Raw genomic sequence first — 21,433 nt, forward strand, 5'->3', positions numbered from 1 at the left:
ACACAATTTTCATTTTTGGCTGAACTATACCTTTAAGGTTTATGGTGGCCCTTCAAGAAGGTCTGCTGAGTAAATACTGCTATGACCTACTGCCCTTTTATATTTAAACTAAACAAAACACCAATATTTATAACCATCATCCAAGAAATCCCATTTACAAAACAAGTTGTGAGAAAAGACGAGAAAAGAAAGAAGCTGAAAAGAACCAGCCTATACATTAAACAGGCAATTTCTGAGATTTAGCCTGGTGGGAGGATGCACATTAACCGCAAGTTTTCCATCAGCCACTTAAGATGAATGAAACGGCCGGTGAGAAAAGCTTTATTGAGCAAAAAATAAATGAACAATTACAAATAAATATAAATACAGTGGGGCAAAAAAGTATTTAGTCAGCCACCAATTGTGCAAGTTCTCCCACTTAAAAAGATGAGAGAGGCCTGTAATTTTCATCATAGGTATACCTCAACTATGAGAGACAAAATGAGAGAAAAAAATCCAGAAAATCACATTGTAGGATTTTTTAAGAATTAATTGGTAAATTCCTCGGTAAAATAAGTATTTGGTCACCTACAAACAAGCAAGATTTCTGGCTCTCACAGACCTGTAACTTCTTCTTTAAGAGGCTCCTCTGTCCTCCACTCGTTACCTGTATTAATGGCATCTGTTTGAACTCGTTATCAGTATAAAAGACACCTGTCCACAACCTCAAACAGTCCAACTCCAAACGCCACCATGGTCAAGACCAAAGAGCTGTCAAAGGACACCAGAAACAAAATTGTAGACCTGCACCAGGCTGGGAAGACTGAATCTGCAATAGGTAAGCAGCTTGGTGTGAAGAAATCAACTGTGGGAGCAATTATTAGAAAATGGAAGACATACAAGACCACTGATAATCTCCCTCGATCTGGGGCTCCACGCAAGATCTCACCCCGTGGGGTCAAAATGATCACAAGAACTGTGAGCAAAAATCCCAGAACCACACGGGGGACCTAGTGAATGACCTGCAGAGAGCTGGGACCAAAGTAACAAAGGCCTCAAATCCTGCAGTGCCAGACGTGTCCCCCTGCTTAAGCCAGTACATGTCCGGCCCGTCTGTAGTTTGCTAGAGAGCATTTGGATGATCCAGAGGAGGATTGGGAGAATGTCATATGGTCAGATGAAACCAAAATAGAACTTTTTGGTAAAAACTCAACTTGTCGTGTTTGGAGGAGAAAGAATGCTGAGTTGCATCCAAAGAACACCATACCTACTGTGAAGCATGGGGGCGGAAACATCATGCTTTGGGGCTGTTTTTCTGCAAAGGGACCAGGACGACTGATCCGTGTAAACCAAAGAATGAATGGGGCCATGTATCGTGAGATTTTGAGTGAAAACTTCCTTCCATCAGCAAGGACATTGAAGATGAAACGTGGCTGGGTCTTTCAGCATGACAATGATCCCAAACACACCGCCCGGGCAACGAAGGAGTAGCTTCGTAAGAAGCATTTCAAGGTCCTGGAGTGGCCTAGCCAGTCTCCAGATCTCAACCCCATCGAAAATCTTTGGAGGGAGTTGAAAGTCCGTGTTGCCCAGCGACAGCCCAAAACATTACCGCTCTAGAGAAGATCTGCATGGAGGAATGGGCCAAAATACCAGCAACAGTGTGTGAAAACCTTGTGAAGACTTACAGAAAACGTTTGACCTCTGTCATTGCCAACAAAGGGTATATAACAAAGTATTGAGATTAAATTTTGTTATTGACCAAATACTTATTTTCCACCATAATTTGTGATTTTCTGGATTTTTCTTTCTCATTTTGTCTCTCATAGTTGAGGTCAACATGATCTCATAGAATTCCGTGTAATGTTCACGGATTTAATTAACCCCGAATCTGTGGTGGCATCACGGAATCGCCGAAAATTCCGTGATGGGCTCACAGAAAAAATTCCGTGATGGGCTCACAGAAGTGATACCAATGTAAGTCAGTGACAGGCATCAGCCGTGCTCCACGCACGGAAACCCTTAGCATCAATATGCCGATGCGATACTGGGGAATTTATCGTCATCATTATTGTTCAGAACCGGGTAGGTTTAGGGTAGGGGTACTCCAGTGAAAGTATAACTGCATCGGAGTCACTCTTTTTACGTGGTCTGATGCAGCGCTGGTGTTGAACCAGTGAATCCGTGCATGGACCACGGCTGATGCCTTCTGTGAGCCCAGCACAGAATTTTCGGCGATTCCGTGATGCCACCACAGATTCGGGGTTAATTAAATCCGTGAACATTACACGGAATTCTATGAGATCAGGTTGTTGAGGTATACCTATGATGAAAATTACAGGCCTCTCTCATCTTTTTAAGTGGGAGAACTTGCACAATTGGTGGCGGACTAAATACTTTTTTGCCCCACTGTAAATAAATAAGATTGTTTTTGTTGGTTTCAAAAACTTGAACATAAAATTATGATTTTTATAAGTTCTGTCCTTTAAACTGAAATTCTACAATATTATGTTTTGTAATAGTATTTGAGTAAATACATACTGAAAAACATTCAGACAAGAATGAACTTTTGTGTATTACATGTGTCTACAAGTATACGGACAGTGCAGCCACTCTGAAAATTTATGTCACTGCATTAGATAAATGATCGTCAAACCAAAATTTACAGTTTTTTTACAATCATTTTTGCACTAATATTGGAACCTTCTTGTCATTTTTCAAAACTCTCGACAAATACAGATGACAAAAATGCACATATTTTCAAAACACAAAAAGCGGAGGGAGGAGGTGAGTGTGTGAATGGGGTCGATCATCCTCGTCCTGATGAGACGCCTGTGGCCATGGGTTTAGGGAGAGAGAAAGGAGAGAGGGCCAGAGAAAACAAAGAAGAAGAGGCAGAAAAAGAGGTTTCAGATGTGGTTTGCCTCTTTATTCACTTGTTTCTCTCGCCCCAAGTCCACCAAGGCTCACTGAAGAGGCCCCATCCAGGAGGTGCACGACGATCAAAACGTCTCTTAATCACTTACATAAAATATGAAATAAACCCATCTCACTATCTCACCGATTAATTACTTTTTCCCACAACATGATAAATGTTTAATATAGAAAAACATAAAGTGGTTTGATATTTCAAGATCTCAAGTAACAAAAAGTTCCCTGCATAATATGATTATGCAATATTTTATTGATATTATTTGATTAAAACAAGGTTTTGGTTGATATTCCTTACCATTTATTATGCTTTATTGCAGTTTTTTTTTTTTTCATAATTTTAATCACCATTTGGCTTTACTTTGGCGTTAAAATTAAATTAAATTAAATAGTCCTGTAGTGTGACAAATGAGTTAATATAAACTATTACAATATAACTAATACAAACAATTAATATAAACCAATTAAAAGTACAATAATTATATGAGGATTAGAAACAATGCTGAAATAGTTTTAAGAATAAGCATGGCATGCCACACTTTAGGACACTGATATTGTAAATAATAATAAAAAATAAAATAAAAATGACTACAATTATGTTTTAATAGACTACATTTGCTGGAAATGCATCATCTGCAACCAGATGGGGGAAAGGAGGATGCGGCTCCGTCTTTGAAGGCACCCGCTGTGAAGACGGAGAACGAGCCGTACACCAGCCTTGTAAGTAGACTGTGATGATCTCTTTGTCATCTCCTCTCATTGCAATCAATAACATCTTAGATTAATATAAATGACAGAGTCCAAGTGTTTCAATAGAAACAGCCATCTATGTCCATCTAACCATCATAAAAACAGTCTTTCTTCTAGCCTGACCATCCCAGACCAGTACCTCTTGAGGTGGCTCTGACAGTCATGGCCAATCAAGGCTCCAGCTGTCCCCACATCATAAAGGTGCTGGACCGGCAGGACTATCCCGACCAGTACATCGTGGTCCTAGAGCGGCCCTCACCCTGCGTGGACAAGCATGATATTTGGGAGCGTCACAGTGGCCTCTTCAGAGAGGATTTGGCGCGTTATTTCATGTGGCAGGTGATCGCCGCTGCTGCCGTGTGCTGTTCCCAGGGGGTCATCCATCGGGACATCAAGATGCCCAACATCCTGGTCAACACGGAGACCCTGGAGGTCAAATTGATTGATTTCGGCTGTGGAGACCTCCTGAAAAGCTTGTCCTACATCACATGCTCTTGGTTGCACATGGTTTTATTTTTGTTGAATAAAATTAAATGCCATTACAGTTAGAGTAAAGTGAGAAAAGTGGTAAAGCAAACTTGCACATGCGTCAAACCCTTTCCTTCAGGGACAGCCCTCCGGAGTAGTTTGAGAAGGGCGAGTACTATGAGAAACAGGCGACGGTGTGGTCGCTGGGGGTGCTGCTGTTTAGGATGATCACCAGCCTTTTCCCAGACAGCAGCGACATCGGATGGATGGACGCCGACGTGTGGTTCCAGCCAGGATTCTCAGATGGTGACACTTGCAATTCTCAATCACACAAGACAGAAAAAACTGTGGCTTTATAAAAGATGTTCTTCTGGATAATGCAGGAATCTCTCCCAGTTTTTCAGTTTAGAGAGCAAGTGTTATGTTAAAGGTAATAATCAGACTTCTCTCCATCTTTTTTGCACAGAATGCTGCCGTTTCATTGGAGGTTGCCTGAAGAGTGACCCAGAGCGGAGGATTCATCTGGAGGACATGCTCTTCCATGACTGGTTCAAGGTAAGCTAAAATGATTTTGAAGATATTTTGCCGTTTGCTTGTTTGTTTATACTTTGGCTTTTTGTTGGTTTGATTATCTGAATGTGGATATGAGCTTCTTTACGTTACCTTTCGATAACTGTTGCAGCTCTCATTTGGTCAATCCTAATATACTCCACAGCTGACAGATGAAGTTGTATATACAAATTAGACAAACATCCTTCATAAGTTTTAAATAATTTCTAATTGTGTTGCAGGTCCCCCCGTAGGTGATGGAGTAGAGGGTCAGCTTTGCGTCTGGCGGGCTGACAAGAATGACCCCTCCATCTCTCCAGCCTTAGCGTATTGCGGGGTTGGCTGGCCTCGGTTGCGTCTGGCACCTTGGCTTGAGGTGGTAGTTTTAGTGTCTTGCAGAACTACTTGCCTAGGGATTTTATTTAAGTATTGCACCATCCAATCACATTGTTAGTAATGGAGTCACCCTGAGCTCCCTGTCAAGCTCCTCTCACTGCCGCTCCAAAGTTTCCTGCCACAGGCAAACGGGTCTCAAAGATCCTGTCAGGGTGGCTCCAGAAATCACTGTGAAAGCCACCCTAAAGATTCCTGATGCTGCTGCTTCAGAACCTACTGAGACAAGAGAGGTTAAAATGACCAAAGAGGTCACTTGACAGGGTGCCTTTTCAGAGCAACCCTGGTCCCAGAGCTTCCTGTTCCAGTTCTTGCTGCTGCAGCACTAGAACATGGAGCTCCAGCTGCATGACCGACCGGGTCACACTGATGCCCACCACAAAGGTTCCTCTCGTGGCAGTGCAGAGATTCATGCTGCCAAAGAAACTCCAGCCAAGGCTGCCCCAGTGTTTCCTTTCATAGCCTCAGGAAGATCTGGTGCTTCTCTCTCGACCTCCCTGGTCCCAGAGGTTCCTGCTAAAGCTGCTCTGGTCCAAGAGGATTCTGTTACCGCAACATCAGAGGATCCTCTCATGGCCCCACCTGTGTGCCACATTAAAAAGACTTTGTGATTATGAAAATACACAATAGGTGTTGTTTTAATGGGAAAAATTTGATCATCTCAAAATATTAGCCATTGCTGTTATGTTTCAGTTCTAGTGTTGACTCAATAACCGCAACTGTTCTTAGCAATAACACTCTTTACTGCCCCATCACGTTCAACCACAGCAGCTCTGTATACAGGACTGAACTGAACTAAAAAAAAAAAAAAAACTGCGCTAATCCATAAATGGTGCTCTTCGCACATGCGCAGAAGATAAAACATAACTTAACAATATTTTTTTCTTTTAAGATGAATAGTTCAAGTTTAGAACAAAAAAAAAAACTTTTATTTTTTCATTTATAACAGGTTAACCTTAGAATTTTAGTTTGAATGACTAAACATAGACTGAAAGGGTTTAACAATGATTTACTTATGTTTTGTCAAAGATAGCAAACGCCTGCGGTGAGAGCTTTCAGAAGGCCAAGTGCAGATGCCCCCTCTTTTGTCAAGCAGTTAGCTAGCTGCTCTTTGGTGGCTGACCACAAGATCTGCTGAATAGTTCCAGAGTGTATAAGCTCCTTCATACTGCTGATTTCTAGGCGCAGTCTCTTTTCGGTGTAGATTTGAGAGCATCGAGAAGGGAATGATTGTCTGTCATACACACAATGGGCAAGTTGCAATCCCATCTGCAAGTCTCTCCTGCTAAGATACTCCGTACAGCTCTCCTGATGCATTTTGACTGCCAGGATATAGGTGAGAATTTTCCATTTTCTCCCATAAGCATGATGAAATGTCCACCCTGTGTGCCACCATCCAGAAGGTTTCCCATTGAGGAATCACTATATACACCACTAATTTAACAGAACTGTCTTTCCCTAGGTACTGGAACCTCAACGTGACCTCTTCTGACTTTAGTTTTCTGATTAGTTTATTTGCTCAATGCAGGGTCTGAACACTAGCATGCTTTGTGTTAGATGCCAAGATGGATATGTCACACATTATGTCAGGTCTGCTTTGCCTGGCAACCCACAATATCTGTCCAATCTTTGATTTTAGCATGCCAATCTCATCGTTTGTCAACGAAGCTTCACGTTGTGTTGCTCTGGTGGAGTCCACTGGAATGGGTTGCAGATTTTTTATGTACGTTCCTTGTTGTACGTGTATTTCGTCTTCCTGAAAATGTACTTCTGTTCCAATTTAGCTGAAACTGTCATGCTCTTCCCTTCCAACAAAGGCAGCTTTCAACTGAGGAATGATAGTTGTGGAGAATGCATCTGTACCACCCCAAATAAAGTCATCCACATGAGATACAAGAGCCTTGCAGGAATCATCCAGCCATAAAATACTGCTGATGACACTGTAGCTCCCAGTTGTTGCATCACCCTATTATACCAGAATAAAGAAGCATCTGTTAGGCCATAAACACATTTTTTAACTTCCATATAGTTTCTTTGCTCTGCGCTTCTTGTGGTGGGCGAATGTAAATGTCTCTGGTAAACTCTTTACCTTGTAAAAAGGCTGCTTTAATGTCCATGGAGTTCAGCTGCCATTTATTTGGACGTATGACTGCCATGATCATTTTTAGAGACTCTGAACTACATGTAGTTGAGTCTTTGGGAAGGTCTTGAGTGTTTGTTTCTTCAAAGCCTCTCGCAACAAGTCTAGCCTTGGGTACAACTCCAGCAGTTGTTTCTTTAAGTATGCACACCCATCTCGTGGAGATGCACTTCTGCCCTTCATCTTTCACGTCTTCGAAGACGTTATTTCTCTTCCAGGTGCTGAGTTCTGTATTTTTTGCAGACATGAAGAGATCATTATGTACTATTAGTGTATCGTCCTCATTGTAGTCAGTGCTCAATTTAGCATGTTCGGATGGAATCGCCTGAACACTATCCATTTGTCCTAGATCGACTGATCCAGTTGTGCCAGCAATTTCCTCAGGCTCACTGTACTGCAGATTATACCAGTTCTTGTGTTTTCCAGTAGCCTTTCCTGCTCGGCTGAGGATTTTCCCAGTGTGGGTTTGTCCACTTTGATTGTCTGTATATTTAACCGTTTGGCCAATTTTCAGCCTTAGGCCTTCAGTGGGTTTGTGTCGTCTGGGATTGATCAAGATGATCCCCTCCTGTTAGCACTGATGCAGGAGGTTCACGGTCATCTTCAGCATTAAGAGGTTCATCTGCTGGTGTCACTTCCTCATTTTCACTTTCAGTGTCACTGAGATCTGGCTGCTGGTGTTACTGTGGGATTTTCATCGGTTTCCTTTCTGTCTCCTCCAGTTTTGTTTGTGGGTCATCCACCTTTCTTAGTCTGGAGCAGTGATCAGCTCGGCAACAGGCGGCCCGCAGGCCAAAACCGGCCCACCAGCAATAATATCCGGCCCGCGCCCGCAGCCATACCATTTTAATAGCGGCTGGTACTTAAATAGATCTGTCATGATTGTTATATTGATTGTGAACATGAAACAGATTGTTATATTCATCACAAACAAAAATTGCACTGCAAAAAGCAGCAATTATAACTTTTAATGCTGACAACCATGTCATTAGCTTGTCATGTGGTAGGAAAAAAAGTTTGCACACTAGTGTGCCAATAAGCCACTTTGAAACTCTACTGTTATTTTCTTTTTTAAATATACGTTATGAACAGAACTGTGATATTTCAAACCTACTGAAATACTTTAGATGCGGAGCGCATATCAGGGAGTGAGGAGTGGAGCGGGAGCGAGTGGTTATTAAATGCTCGGAGCGCGGAGGGGAATTGTTGACGCTCCACTCCGCTCACATACTCTGCTGGACACCGCCACACAAATTAGGCTTTTTGTTAATGACTGTCCTACTACAGGATTTAACACAGAGTAACAGCTCACTACCAGTTACAAAAGACACTGTAACAGTCTGTCAGGAAATTGTAGTTGCATTTATTTTTTAATCAATTAATTTCTTAAATTATCCTTTGACTATGTTCTGGCCCCACCATCTAGTGGCAAAAATTTTTTGGCCCGATGCCAAACTTACTTGCCGACCCCTGGTCTAGACTGATGCACCCAAACATAGGTTCCGCCATGCCTGACAAATACAACCACGCCATCTTGGCCTATGACCACACCTGGACCTTTCCGTTCATTATAATCTACTCACTTTTACACTTTGCCCCCCCATTTCATATTTATCATGAATGGGCCACGGTTGCTTACGAAGGGCTCGTCTGATTCTCTCCGAGCATTCGGCTTCAGTGAACGCTTTTCTCATTGCATGTAGTGTTGTGATTTGCTCAGCTATCCAAGTACTCATACTTGTTGTTATCAGTGAGGACAGAGGGCAGATTTGGGTTCTACCCAAACACTAATTGGTGGGGACTATAACATGGACATTGTGCAGATAGTTCTTTGCCATTAGTGCCCAATCCAGTCACAGTTGTTGTCCATTTTCACCCTCAGCAACATTTCAGTGTGGGTCTGATTGTGCCTTTCTAAAAGGCCATTGCACCATGGGCTGTATGCTGCAGTTGTTTTAACTTCAATGTTAAACTTTTCAGCCATGCCCTTCATCTCGTCATTGTTAAATTCACCTCTATTATCACTAAACAGTCTGCATGGAGGACCATAAACACTTATCCAGCAGTGAATAAAGTGCTTCATTATCTCTTTGGGCTTTTTGTGGTGACAATACTCCCTGCACTGAAGAGTGTGAAGTGGTCAGTAGCATGCAAATAACAATCCCAGCTCAAGCTCACGCAAGCCCACAGCCACAGTCTCATTATAGGCTGATGCCATAGCCAAACCCACTACAGGCTTATGTTTTGGCTTGCTGTATCTGCTACGTGTATCACAGTTTTTAACAATGTTCTTGATTGTGCTGCTTTCATCATCATGATTACCTGAGCAGTCTATCAGCTGAAGCATGTCCAAATTGTCTGTGTAGCTTCAACAGGACTCTCTCCTTTTCTTTTGTTGTCATGTTTTCTGTCACAGCAAGAATTTCATTTTCAATTTGTGTTTTGCTCTCACTCGTCTCCTTTTCATCTAGATTACTGTCATCTCTCAAGTTCACTCAATAATGTCCTGAAGATGTCAGTTCGAGTTTAACAGGTTGTTTAAACGTTTGCAATGTCCAGAACTGCACTTGCTCTTTTCAATGAAGCCTTGCTTAAGAGCATTGGTATATCTGCAGGAACAACTTCCGTCTGTATTTTGCATCTGGCATGTCCTATCTTACCTGGAATGATAACTTTCCTTGTGGAGTGAACAACTTTGCCATCACCAAATCTGAGAGGTCTTGCACTTTGTTGGTCATCTATTTTCAGTAACTCACTCTGTGGCAGCCCACTTGTGTGATCCTCAAGCCATTTTTCTCCACACACAGTTCTTGTGCAGGTTGTGTCAATCACAGCTGATCCTAAAACCTCCATCATGAAGATTCGTTTGAAAACAAAGTGATGTTACATTCTTCAACTTCATCTTTTAGCCCTTCATCTTTTGTCAGTCTCACGTGTTCCTTCTTGTTTGGACAGTCCTTTGCTCAGTGATAAGTGCTTTGGCAAATTGCACATTTCGTTCTTCTCCCATATTTATCAAAGGAGGTTGTGCCTGAGCCACGGTTTGGGGTTGTTGTGTGGGGTTTGACTTATTTCCCGGTTTGCCTGAGTATGTAGTAGGCAGTGAGACACTATCCGCGCTCTGCAGCGCACTGCCGCCCTCTCGTGGTGAAGTAACGTTATCTCCAAAAAACCTTTTCAAGGCTGATTTCATATCAGTGAAAGAGACGCCGGGGCAAGCTGTAAGCGCTAACTGTTTATCTTTAACCGCAATTTCGCTATAAGTGTTTGCGTTCCAGTGTCAGCATTAAAATCCTCAGCGGAAATTTCCAGTGCACTGTCCCTTGCTCTGCCCGTTAGTGACAACTGCCGAGGCTTGTTTCTTTCTGTCCAGGTCGGTGACACGTCTCCAAATTTTATTTTTCCAACTTTCCAACAACTCTCGTCAAACGGTGGGGGATTTTTGTCATTTCCAGCAGCAGCCATCCTCTGCTACCAATGTCGAGTCAATAACCACAACTGTTCTTAGCAATAACACTCTTTACGCCTGTTTCACACATCCTCCGTTTGCAGTGTTTTCACACAGGACGCGTTTGCAGTCCGCTCCTGATCCGCGGCTGTTTACCAAAGACACAACATTTATCCATTATTTTAAATTTCAAATCCAAATGTTGTTAGCATACTTAAAAGAGGATCACTACAGTGCTTAAAAAACACTTTATCACATCAATTACACAATCGTTCATAGACATAGGCTATTCAGGTTTAAACTCAATTAATATAAACAACGTAGCCTATTAAATGCATTTGGCTATATTTGTATATTAAGTTGCTCAAGCAAGTGGAAACACATTTAAACACAGCATGTAGCCTACGTTGTGTTCCGCTATCACAAATATTTTAAATTAAAACTTACCTCTGACAGAAACAGTCGGCTCTCGTGCCTTTTACATTTAAATCTTTATTACAAACAGTCCCACGGGTCTTAAAGCACATCCAAATGTTGTTAGCCTATACTGAAAGTGTCTTCTCAGCATTGTGATCCTCTTTTATCACAGTACAGTTACACAATCTTTCATACACAGTAAAAACCTCCAGTGTTAAATCAACACTCCCAGTGTATATATAATCCACACTCAGAGTGTTAAAAAAAGTAACACTGAAGCAGTGTTAAAGTTAATAAGATGATTAGTTTAGTAATTGAGTGATGATTGAGCATTAATGAAGAACACCTGCTGTTAACAAACTGAACCATTGAAAGAAAGAGAAAGAAGAACAGAAAAAAAGAGACGAGACGAGCAGAAATACAAGAACTACAACTGACTTCAGTCACAGCCTTAGATGAGATCAACACAAGATAAAAGAAGACATTAAATCTCTCAAGATCTCAGCAGAAGATGATTAAACAACTCCACAAACAGTATTACCAGCTTCACACATTACTAACCAGATTGACTTTAGATGTTGATGCTTTAGTTTTGTTTGAATTACCATTATCGAGGTCAGTGTTTGCTTTAGTTGGGCTCTTGACTTAAAACATAATTTCTTTGGCTGCCATAACTGTGTGTTTGTTTAGACATGTTAGTTACGGCAAAAAAGAAAAATATTTTTTATGTAGTGGAAACATTTAAACACAGCATATAGCCTATATTTTAAATTAAAACTTAGAAACAGTCGGCTCTCATGCCTTTTACATTTAAATCTTTATTACAAACAGTCCCGCGGGTCTTAAAGAACTTTGTTTTTCTACCTCCACAAGTGCATTATGTTGCCTTGTTTATCTAAAAGTGCACTTTTCTTTGTTTTAAACCTAGCCAAAAAGCCTGTGAAACACAGTAGACTCTATTTATATCTATTTTTTGTGAAATTACTACATTTCCATGTCAATCCATGTTCATTTGTAACGTGAACAAAGCGCTGTCACTTTAATTCAGCGCGTGCTGCACAGCAAAAATAGACTCAGTGCATGAAAACGATCTCTGCACTGCTGCAGACGCACCGCTCCTGGAACGCACTGCCGGACCGCAACCGTGTGCAGTGTGAACGCTCTGATCCTTTAACATGGGTGCGGAAAAAAATACACACCGCAAACGCACTGCAAATGGAGCATGTGTGAAACAGGCATGAAACAGGCGTTACTGCCCCATCACGTTCAACCACAGCAGCTCTGTAAACAGGACTGAACTGAACAAAAAAAAACAAAAAAAAAAAACATATGTGCTACAGATAGCCTATTTGCACTTCAGACAGGAGCATGGACCTCTCCAGGCCAGCAGAGATGTATGTTTAGGGCAGAGATAAATTATTACTCTGAGCTAAATACTTGTACGTATAAATAAATAGCAAATTAAAGATTCAAATATTAACACAATCTGAATAATTTTGTTTCTCAATTACAAGTTGACTATATTTAGGTCACGACAACCTAAGTAACACTTTTTGATGCCATTGGTGTAACACAATCAATAATGACAGCATACAGGCAAGCTGTCCGCTGGGCCTATGGCATTCTGGGCAGGCACATCAGGCAATGGCTGTTGTGTCAGCCATTAGAAGACTTTATAAAGGAAGGAGGACTTTATAAAGGTTTTGAACGGCCCCATTTTGGTGACAATAAAAAATAATCACAATCACAAATGGTCTTACAGTATAAAAACTTGTTTATGAAGTTTACATCAGATATATATCAAGCAGATCTGCATTTATGGTTAATTCAATTCAGTTTTATTCATACAGCACTAAATCATAAATATTATTTCATAGCACTGTTAATACCTAACTCAAAACACAACATTTCAACTGTTATTATATATATATATATATATATATATATATATATATAGTGCTGTCAATCGATTAAAAACAAAAACAAATTAATCGCACATTTTTCTGAAATTAATCGCGATTAATCTTGCCTAACATTAAAGTTTTTAAATATACTTTTATATTGCAATAATTTCACATTTAATCTTCAAATTAATGTACAAACAACATATTTTTAATATTTGTTTAATGGCATCTTTTTTATGACTGAAGGCCAGTATCACTGATACCAATAATACTGGTTTCCCTATAAAAAAAAATTTGGCTTGGTAATTGGCTTGGTGTGTCAGGGCAACTTTGGACCCAGACGCTGCCGACGTGAGCCGACCCTGCAGTCTGCTTTCATCGCCACTAGTTTGTCGGCGTCGGCTTGGTGTGTACCGGGCTTAAGAGCTGCCGCTGCTGAATGTGACATGGATCTGACACGCATTGTATTTTCTCTCAACTCTCATCAGCTTTTCTGACCCATTTCAGTCTCTACTAATGAACTGACGAGTTGAATCGGGTGTGTTAGATGAGGGAGACAGTGCTGGGCTGCTCCAGGACAGTTTTGAAAACCATTTCAGAGACATGTTCTTAATGTAACTCATATTACATATTGCATGCATGCACAGTTTATGGCGTTTATGGCGCTTGTTTGACTTTTATATTTATATATATATATATATATATATATATATATTAGTGGTGGGTCATATCGGCGTTAACGTGCTGCGTTAACGTGAGACTCTTATCGGGCGATAAAAAATATCGCCGTTAATCTATTCTCAAAGTTGGGTTGGGAGCTGGGTCTATACTACGCAAGCTATGATGACTTTCACCTCGGATATTTTAGCGCGGATGTATACCTGGCGAATAGCACTGTAGGGGCGAGAACGAGTCTTGAACCTGTGTGTATGCGTGCTAACATGGATGCAGCTATGAAGCCGCTGGGTTTGCTTCAGGGAAAATTTATTTTTAAGAAGCTTCCCAATGGAAATCGGCAAGTCATTTCTGTCTCTACGTTACATGGTCGCGCTCTCTGTATCGCTCGCACAGCGGAGTTCCGCCCCGGTTCGCACACACACACACACACACACACACACAAACAAACGTAAGCGCACACACAAGTGAGCACACTGCCACTCTTATTTGTAAATATTAAGCTGCAAAACGCCTATTTAAATATGACTTCTGTGTGTCTCTGTGTTAATGTATGGCGCAGACGCACGGGTTTGTTCACTACTCATACAGAAGACCGCGTGACGCTTGCGGCGATATTAACGTCTGTCCTCTCACTAAATGAGGACATAAATACATGAACCACATCTCCAGAACTGCTCTGAGAGTCAGTTCATGAGCATTCGAGCGTTTCATTTGAGAAAAACTATACTCACGGCAACCCGTCAAAATAAAAGTTCGGTTTCACTTGAAGACATTGGGCAGAACGTAATAGGCTACTACTACTAAAACTATTAAAACCTTATCTTTAAGGAATAATCATACAATGTCTTCAATGTTATTATCAATATTAAATTCTTGATGACTGCTACTTGTTTACTTATCTACTTGGCAGAATTCAAATGAGCCATTTTAATCTAGATTAATCTAGATTAATTCCAAGATTACAGTGAGATTAATCTAGATTAAAAAAATTAATCTATGCCCACCACTAATATATATATATATATATATATATATATATGTGTGTGTGTGTGTGTGTGTGTGTGTGTATGTATGTAGATGTACCAAACATATACTACCAAAAGAAATACCATCTGACCCATTTAAAAACATTTAACAATCTTTCTTTGTGGGTATCACACTAAAGTGTTGTTATCGTGTTAAATTGTGAATGCTGTGTTAGATACACACCAACAGCCTCATCTTGTTGATCCTCTGGAGTGATCTGGAAGACAAGGTGTAGTGGAATACAAGACAGTGCCGCGTTCTCGTAGAACCTGTGGTGACCTGCAGTATTCCTCTCTCAGAGACTCTGATGATGCATGATGCATATGCTGGGAGAAGCAAACACAAGTTTAGATCACATTCATTGCTGACCATGCTTTTCCACTTGGCCTCCATCACATCTGCATCTCTATTAGGAGTGGAAGCTGGAGTCCTGTAGAGGTGGTTAACAGCTGGCCTTCACTGCTTCAGATCTTCACACTCCCTCATTACTTGCACTGTCTCCTAAAGCCTTATAAACACACCACATGACAAAAAATGACCAATTAGCTGTGCAAACAGTGTCACTAAGCTGTCACTAGACTTGATGGTTATAATATTAGCAGACTGAGGTTAAACTACCAGTTATGCCTTCTCATACGGTAACATTTTTACACGCTTTTTAAAATACATAATGCTTACAAGCTAGCTGTGGTGCTTTACAACAACTTATACTCGTTGTGTCTCATTATTTAAATAATTGTGTTCACTGATTTGGTGGTTAGCAAATGTTAAAAAACAAAAAAACAAACAAAAAAACAAAACTTATGGTTCACAGTTCACGTTTTTGTCGAGCTGCATCTCTGATGGATCCAGGACCATCGTGTCTGGACCCGATGAAGGTGCTGTGTGCATCAGCTCTGAGTCTCACTAGGTTCTTGCTTCTGCATCCCATGTGGAACTCATATCGGCAGGATGATTATCCTCCGGTGTAAAGTGATCACTAAGCTACACACCACCGCGTTTTCTCGAAGCAGATGCATTAGTGAAGTCCCGTTTCTTCACCTGCACAAACGCACCGAGGCTCAGAAGATACTGTCCTATTTCTTGTTAGGAAACCCGTGGACTCGATGTCCTGACAGGCTGGAGTTAGTGCAACCTCCACAAACACAATATTTTACCATGACGATGATAAATTGAAATAAAAATAACTACCGAAAACACACCCGCTCAAAGCAGAGTCAGGCAGACGACTCCTTTATGTGAAGTAATATGACACAATGTTGAAAAAAAGCAGTTTTTGAGAACTGTTAAGGAAACCATCACTTTTTCTTCTAAATTTGTGCCCTCACGTCTTGTAAAACATTTTCAAATCCTGCATTAACGGTTCATATGATATTTTCATACAAGGTTATATATTCATTTGAATTTTTTTCACCTTCCATTTGTAATTTAAGCATTTTGTCCCCTCTAGAAGTCCATTATAAGGAAACAGCACTGATTAGTGTCACGCAAAGGAGGGGTTTGAAAAAATGAATCGCTGAGTGAATCGTTTGGGAGTCGTTGAGCAAATAAGGTAAAAAAATAAATGCATATTATAAGACAATGAAAGTGTTTTTTGACCTTGCATGCATGTCAACCTGTTGTTGGGGACTCCAAAACCAAAATATTGTAATGACCCGGCAGTCAGCGCTAGCATCATGGATATTTGTTTAGAGTTGATTTATGCGTTATTTAAGCTAGATGGTTGGGTTTTTGCGTCAGCAATGTTATGTGTGCTTATGCAAGTGGCGTGGACTTTCGACGACTAAATGCGGTCACCTGCAAGGACTCATACCCACTGCCGCACATTGACGATGCATTGGATTATGTAGCTGGATCCTGTTGGTTCAGCTCTTTGGACTTGCGCAGCGGGTTTTGGCAAGTAGAGCTGGCGTCAGAGGCTCGACCCAAAACTGCGTTTACCATAGGGCAAGGACTGTGTGAGTTTAAGGTGATGCCCTTTGGACTGTGTAATGCCCCAGCCACCTTTGAGAGGCTGATGGAGCGTGTCCTTAAAGACATTCCCTGCACCCGCTGTGTGGTCTACTTGGACAAGCTGTTGGTCCATGCCAGAGACTTTGACCAGGCTGTCCACAACTTACGGGAGGTCCTGACAGCCATCCGTAGTGCTGGGTTGCAGTTGAACCCAGCCAAGTGTAACCTGCTAACCCACCAGACGCAGTTCCTGGGGCACGTGGTTAGCGAGAGCGGGGGACTGGCCCCCACCAATCAACATCACTGAGCTGCAGTGCTTCCTGGGCCTGGCGTCCTATTACAGGAGGTTCGTTAGAGACCAACCTTTCCTTGTGGACACTGACGCCAGTAACTTGGGGGTCGGGGCTTTACTGTCCTAGAGGGGGGGAGACTGGAGAGCGAGTGGTGGCCTACTATAGCTGCAGCCTCAGTCGCCCAGAAAGAAATGGGGAGCTGTGGAGATGTATGGCGTTTAAACAGTGTCAAATCTCGCGCACATAAAAACAAGATGCGCACACATGATATGAGCGCACAGAACAGTATCCGCACGCGGAAATGCGCTCTCGCGAGAACGGCGCTGAGTAGTGCTTGCTCGACCCTCGCTACGCCCTCTCAATTATTATTGGTGATCAGTTATTAATAATGGTTCTCATTATTATGAGATCTCATTTTATCAAGGTTAAAAACAGTTTTCGCAGTTTTGCAGCTCAATACTTTGTGGAAACATTTTAGAGATAAAATTGAAATAAGGATCACAGGACAACTTGCTCACAACTTACAACTTGTCGAGCGAGCAGGGGTTGAGCAGTTGAGAGGGCGTAGCGAGGGTCGACTCGCTACGCCCTCTCAACTTTCCGCGTGCGCATACTGTTCTGTGCGCTCGCGGTGCAGAAATGCTCCCTCGCGAGGATGGTTTTCCGCACGCGGATACTGTTCTGTGCGCTCATATCATGTGTGCGCGTCTTGTTTTTATGTGCGCGAGATTTGACACTGTTTAAACGCCATAGAGATGGGTAACCGTTCACCACCGAGCAGCTGAGGCAACAGCAGGCGAATGACCGAGTGCTGGTGAAGGTGAGGGGCTGGCTGGAGGCCCAAACACGTCCGGACTGGCCAGCGCCACGAAGGCGCCTCCCTGTCTCCGTGCTGCAAGAGCGCCCCCTTGAATCCGCGCTGCAAGAGCGCCGCCCAGACCCCGCACTGCAAGAGCGCACCCCAGTGCCTGCGCTACGAAGGCGCCTCCCTGTCTCCGCGCTGCAAGAGCGCCCCCTAGAATCCTCACCGCAAGAGCGCCCCCAAGAGTCCGCGCTGTCCGAGCGCCCCCAAGAATCCGCGCTGTCCGAGCGCCCCCAAGAGTCCAAACAAAGATTGAAAGCCCCAAATTTCAGCCTTAAAATTTTGGGGGGGGAGCTATTCCCCTGTGTTTCCTGCTCCGACTTGGGCGCCCAAGCTCCTGGATCTTCCATGGGCGCCCAAGCTCCCTGCTCCGCCTAAGCCTCCTGTCCCGCCTTGGCCATCCAAGCCTCCTGACCCGCCTTGGCCATCCAAGCCTCCTGACCCGCCTTGGCCATCCAAGCCTCCTGACCCGCCTTGGCCATCCAAGCCCCTGACCCGCCATGGCCGCCGGAGTCCCCTGACTTAATTAACTTAATTAACTTATTAACTGGATTGGCAAAAACACATAAGGCATTTATGATAATCAGTGCAAGCAATAACTAACCGAACAGCTGACTTTTTGCACTTAAGGTGGAACCAACGCCTGCAAATAACACATAAGATATATTCATCCCTGTACTGTGGGTCACCCTTACATGTAGTTGTGGAGCAGAGTGTCCAGTCCTTGCTGTGTTTACATCTGTAACCGCTGCAGGATAGTGGTGTAATCTGCTGTGTTTATAGGTACTTTTTGAATGATAGTCTCATATGTCTGTACTTTTTTATTATAACTTAGCAGTTTTTCCTGCGAAAGGCCTGACATTTTGCATTTTGCCTCATATTTCTGAATAAGGAAATGAATCCACAGTCTTGCCTTTAAGCTGTTGACTGGACCTAATGGAGAGTGGCTAATGATTGCACATGCATTCACAACAACAAACACACCACAGTCATATCCATTATCTTGTTGTGGAGCATTGACAACATCAGTAACTCTCCAGCCAGAAGCCTAAAGGTTTTCTCCTGTTGAGACTCAGTTTTCTCCATACATGATATGACCTTCATTAGTGTTGGGGCAGCAAGTTTTACAGTTTCAAGACTATGATTAGAATTAAATACAGAGATCTCTTGCTCTCTAAAATTTGCAATTGCTGGAAGCCAGTGATAACCACAGCCTGAAATATTTGTGTTAAAAGGAATTATGAGTGCATCATAATTTAGAGCCCTGTTTGCTGTACAAAACTGCAAAACTGGAACAAAGTCCCCAAGTGCAGCTAATTGGTAAAGGTATGTGGGCACACATAAAATTGAGTCTGACATATTTTCTTGCTGAATGAAAGCTGCAATAGCCTGCTCAATTGTTTCTCCTTCAAGCCACATCTTTGGAGACAGACACTGGCTTTTGGGTGAGACTTTGGACCAGTCATGGATGATACTTTGGGTATGCATCCAAGGAGCAAATGGAGCCTCTGTTTTGTTTGCCGTGGATCCTTGAGAAAGTTGTGGTGATGTTTCAGACAGGCTACCTATATTTAAAACTGGTGAGTGTAGTCCTATTTTCTAGCACTAAGCTTAGACAGATCAATTACATCATTACTGTCGTTGTGCTCTGTGTCCCCTTCCTTTTCAGGATCCACAGAAAGTGATACAAACAGAATAGTCAAAGTTATTTGAACACCCAAACAGGTGAGTGTCAGTCTGTGGTGGCACCTTAGACAGATCATTACATCATAGCTGTCACTGTTCTCTTCATCTCCCCCTTTTCAGGATCCATAGAATGTGATGGAATGTTGTCCACCAAAGAGTCAGGCATAGAGGAGATGATGTATGCTTGTATGTTTGCTTAGTAGCTAAATGAAGCCCAGTAGCCATTTCTACTGCAAGTATGTGGTAGCATTTTCCAGTGCTGGGACAAGAGCATAATGCACCATTTGTGGTATTCCTAACAATATGAACTGTTCCATCTGAGGGACTTTTTACAACAAAAACTCTCGATGATGTATTCAGACTTACAAGACCCATTTCAGTGACTGTTTTTGCCAAGGATGTCAGAGATGTCAGGAGTTTAGCTCCTTCAACTTTACATGGCTCATTTTCTATGGTGGACTTGACCCTTCTGATAATATCTTCCGAAGGAAGAAAAGAGGGCATTTGTAAATCTTTCACTGCTGAACATAGATTGTGCTTGGCCGCATAATTGCCCAAGCCACATTTTGCTCTTCATTGATTCCTCCAAATTGGCACATGCTAAATCAACAATGTCTGGCATTCCTGCATAAACAAGAAGGTCCGGGAAAGTTGTAATATGCCAAATAAAACCTGGCAGCTGGTATGCCAATTCATGGAGACTAAATAGATGGAGACTTTCTTTACATCTCTGGGCATACACAGTGTTCTGGACTTGCTTCAGGTTCCGTGGGCAGTTTACTGGCATTTGCTCCTGATCATTGGTGCTTGCTTTAGCCAGGACAGCCTTATAAATGTTAGAAGGAGCTTGCCCTTGGTCATGGAGGAGTATGTCAGAGAACACCTGTTTTTTGGTGGGAATAAATGTTCTATTTGTTGTGGTGTTTCCATGCATATGTGGAACATATGCAGTTTCATCCCCCATGTAGTGTATTAAATAGAAATCTGCAGCCAACTGTTTGTCATCCCTTACTAGAGAGTAAATGCTCTTTCTGAAAACTGGGGAGCCTTTATCACATTGGGGAATATAATTTCAGAACCTTTCCTCCATATTTTTTTTTTATAATATTGTGATAATTAGAAACCTTTTGTTTCCACGTCATTTGGTCATACCGAAAGTCCATGTTACAATCATCAGACTTTACACTTTTAAAAAGAAAGACATCGCCACCTTTTGGATGCAGTGGTGGTTCTGTAGAAATAAAATCTTTGTAGCATTCAGCATTACTAAGAATTGCTTCTGCTTCCTTCAGTGTAAACTCTGTTTGTTTTTGCATTAAAGTCATTTTGCTGCCATTCACCAGCATCAATGCAATGTTTGTTTATGTGTATACTATGCAGCTCTGGCATGTTTGATTGTTAAAGCAAGAAATAAAAAATAAAATAAAAATTCTGGAGTATATAATATAATGTAGTGTGTATATTTGGAGTACCCTAATTAAGTTTTAAGGATGTTTCCTATGGAAAAATGTAAATGTTAAGGATGTTAAAGGGGTCATCAGACACAAAATTCACTTTACAAGTTGTTTGAACATAAATGTGTGTTGGAAGTGTGTGTACACATCCATCCTATAATGATGAAAATCCACCCAGTGGTTTTTTAAAATCCCTATTTTAAAATTCCCTTTCTGAAATCAGGCTGTTCTGAGATTCCTGTCAGAATGACGTAGTTCTGTACAGCCCACCAGCCCACCCCACCCCACGATAGTTGATTGACAAGACTGTCTTACCTTAGACCCGCCCTGAGTGAGCTGAGTGAACTGTCATCAGTCCATCATTGTGTCGACTCTGGTGCAGGGGAAGACAAGATGTCTCAGATTAAGCGATTGAGGTGTTTTGTTGTTGGATGTAATAAGGAATATAGCAGTCATCATTAACTCCCGACATCTGAGCCGCTGAAGATGCAGAGGATTAATG

General features: G+C 42.0%; 1 long non-coding RNA gene across 1 annotated transcript; it reads left to right on the top strand.

The window, feature by feature from the left end:
- Positions 1 to 16,150: 16,150 nt before the first annotated feature.
- LOC131520593 (uncharacterized) lies at positions 16,151 to 20,877 on the top strand. Its single transcript, XR_009266095.1, has 5 exons — positions 16,151 to 16,235; positions 19,027 to 19,117; positions 19,205 to 19,371; positions 19,461 to 19,516; positions 19,598 to 20,877. It is a non-coding gene; the product is annotated as an uncharacterized LOC131520593 (long non-coding RNA).
- The last annotated feature ends 556 nt before the right edge of the window (positions 20,878 to 21,433 follow it).

This window comes from Onychostoma macrolepis, chromosome 15, assembly GCF_012432095.1.
Source record: "Onychostoma macrolepis isolate SWU-2019 chromosome 15, ASM1243209v1, whole genome shotgun sequence".
In the NCBI taxonomy this organism is placed as follows: domain Eukaryota; kingdom Metazoa; phylum Chordata; class Actinopteri; order Cypriniformes; family Cyprinidae; genus Onychostoma; species Onychostoma macrolepis.